Below are 3,611 nucleotides of genomic sequence, written 5' to 3' on the forward strand. Positions count from 1 at the left end.
TACGATCACACGTGTGCATAAATACTGTACAATGAGGTAAGTGCCATGATAATATTTACACAGAATACTTTACAACCTTCAATGACAAGTCCTACAGAACATCAAGATGGCAAGGTATGCCTGAATATTACAGAGAAAACAAGCGTCGAAGTTGCCAAGATTTGCACAGCTGTGTCCGTGGACAGAAAAAAAAAAAAAAAAAAATCATTGCAAGTAAACAGGCCGCCAGCAGCTTCACCAAACTTTGACAGAATGAACAAAGTGATATTATACTCGGGCAACACTGGTGGGATAGTCAATATGAGTACTCTAATGCTTCTCAATCCACATTGGTTGTAACCATGTAGTGCAAGATATCCTTGTTGTCCAAGAACAGTACAAAGAATTACATGTCAAATCTCAGTTACAGTGCACAAACACGATTATAACAAAATTCTGGTTACAATGCACTATAAATTCAGGCCACAACATTATCCAATTTTATGTTTTTGTTTTTTTGTGTGAGTGTATATGTTTGGTTACAACGAAATTTTGATATAACAAAAGAAAATTGCAGGTACCGAGGACTTTATTCTAACGGGAGTCCACTGTACAAGTCGCACAATAGACCTGTCGTATTCTCCTTCCTGTTCTTCCCTTACATCTTCCTGTTACCTATCTAGAAAGGGAACTATAAAGCTACCAGGTGTATACTACATTGTGATCCACAAGTGGATCAGTAGGCTATGTGGAGCTTATCACAAAGAGAATCCCTATAATCTGGTCCCCAAGTTACGGCTAGATTACTATGTGGACCGCATTTTGCACATCTATACTCTTTCACAAATTGGGACAAATTCACGAGTGGTTGAAGTCGCAATTGAGAACCATAGAGATGAATGAGAAAGTAGTATTCCTTTTGAGGAGAAAAGTTAGTGATTTCCCACATAGGAGACAATATACAGCACTTACGTGTGGTGGGAGGCAATATATTTTTATGAGTTGTTCATGTCATTATTAGCCCACTCGCAAATTTGCAAAATCTAAACACCAGGAAATTTACTGGGTACAGTGTACTCCCTTTATAACAAACAGTTATGAAATTCCGGTTACAATGAAGTAAAAATTTGGGCCGCAACGTTATCCAATCTGTGCTTTTTTATTGTTTATTTGTTCCGTTATGACTAAATTTTGATATAACGAAATAAAACTACCGGTCCCGAGGACTTTGTTACAATGGGAGTCCACTGTATATAGTTCTCCCTGGTGACAATCTGCAGTTAGTACAACAACTCTATAATTACGCAGATTGATGGAAATCAAATGGCAAGATGAAAATTCATGATTTGTTTCACACATAGACACATGATGCAGGTTTAAGATGTTTTAAAATACCCTGTGCTTTTCAAGAGCCTGTAGATATTTGGCAAGTTGATTTTGAAATTTGTTTGGGTGGTTTTCCTGTTCACATCAAGGGATACATGATAGTTTAAAAAAGGAAGGGCGTGACATAATTCTCACATTACAAAACCTTATGAGTTGCACTTTTATCCATAGACTTCAGCAGCATCATGTGCATTACCTGGTAAGCAAGTCTTTGAGTTTCACAAGATTGTTGGCAAATGTTGGGCAGAAATCTATGCAGACAGAAAAAGACACTTTTTTTTTTAAACCACATGTGAAAGCTAGTGCAATTTGCATGATTCATTCCTACCAGGATCAAACAATGGTTTGAGTTGACATGTTCACTGCTTGAATAGAGCAACTGTGTACTTTCTATCATATATCTTATGGAAGCTTTTCAGTGGGAGGAGACATCAGTTTGATACAAGTACGACCCAAGGAAAGATGTATGGGGAACCTAATCACAAGGACCCAGAAATGATGAAAATTACATTGTTTTATCACTTTTCTCACTACACCAGGGTACAATCACAAAGAAATATGAGGAGGAATAAGGAGCTGCAAAATCACCCTGTTAAAAAAGCATTTTGTTATAGCCGACCTCTTTAAAGCAAGGTTCCACTTATTATTATACAAATAAGATGAATGTTTGAATTATGTCAAGAAGCAAATAATCTTGATTTCCTTGAATGGTACCGAGCAGTTCTCACAATGAAGCCCCAAGCTCATTAGCTATTGCACACAGAGGGCTCCAAACATGCAGAGTAGCGACAAAGCAAGTTTCCACGAGCACAACCGTGGAAAATTAGAGTTACCCCATAAAAGGTGTATGCACTTCATGAATACCAACGATTACCACAACCTGCGCAACAAACACTTTGTACTGTGCACCAGTCAGAAATAATATTCTGTACACGTCAAATTGTGATGGTGAGGAGCCGAGTTGATCTTCTGATCAACTGAGGAAAGTGAAGAATGGAAACAAAAAGAGGACTGTACACTGACACGCTTCAGACTGTACGCTCATCGGTGGATGTACTGCCTGAAGTTTAGACCAAATTTCCTCATCAAAAACTGCTAATATTACCATCTAGCATTAATACCCGCATGATTAGATGCCTTTGTTTGGCCACTTAGTAACATTTACTCCAATATCACTTTTTGACCTATCTATCCAGCTTTCAGTAATTCCACATTGATGTGCACGCAAAAGCCATGCCTGCACATCAATGTGCAACATCCTGTAATGATGCATAATTATATGTGTATCTGGGCTTCTTGAGGACTAAGAAAATGGTTCCAATAACTTTTCCATCAATGATTTGTCTGACAAAATGTTTCAACATTGAAAAGAATTGAGTTTTCTACAAATTGGTTAATCTTTTACTGTTTTTCTTGCCCTGGGGTATTATTATGGGGGAAAATGTGTCAAGATCACAGAAATATGACAGTATAATCACAAACAAGCCCTACACACCAAGTGCTGTGAGAAGTGATGCACAGGTCTACCACAATCTTCAACCCAAAACCAAGCACACCATAGGCTTTAAGCTACTACTTACAAGTCAACTTACAAGACCAAAGTGTCTGAAACAGTATCACTGTTCTCACACCACACACTTGCTTTCTATACATGTTCTTTCGATTTCCACCTTTTTCACCATTTTACGGTGAAATGAGAAACAAAGAGAACATATAGCACTTTCACTTCACGACCATAATCAGAGGTACTGGCGATACAAACATGAATTTGGTCATTCTGAATTTTGGCAACTCAATTTAAACAGCTCTTTACCCATGCACCCTCATTCCATTTTCAATCCCTTGGCTATACACTATGATGATTGCAATGCTTTTGAGTTGAGAAAACACTTGGGCAAATACATGTATGCTGGCCTGAGCACAAGATGACCTTTCACATACAACTTTGACACAATGCCTGTTGCTTGTCCACTCTCAGTTTAACCATCACTAACCGTGTCTGAAGTTTATCAAACTTGATCAAGGCCCCCTTTTCCCCTTGACCGAGTCTGCATGACCTGTGAAGCTGTTGAGAAAAAAAAAAACTTGGCCCCTCCTCCAGTCTGGTCACGATCAGTGAGTCGGTCACGATTCCTGAGTGAATCTTCCATTCAAACCTTCATGATGTACCCCTCCTAATGACTGTGCTACAAAACACGGAGAACATTCTGGAATCAAGTACCTATCCACAAAAAAAAACCCCCAAC

Source organism: Diadema setosum, chromosome 2 (genome assembly GCF_964275005.1).
Source record: "Diadema setosum chromosome 2, eeDiaSeto1, whole genome shotgun sequence".
NCBI lineage: Eukaryota > Metazoa > Echinodermata > Echinoidea > Diadematoida > Diadematidae > Diadema > Diadema setosum.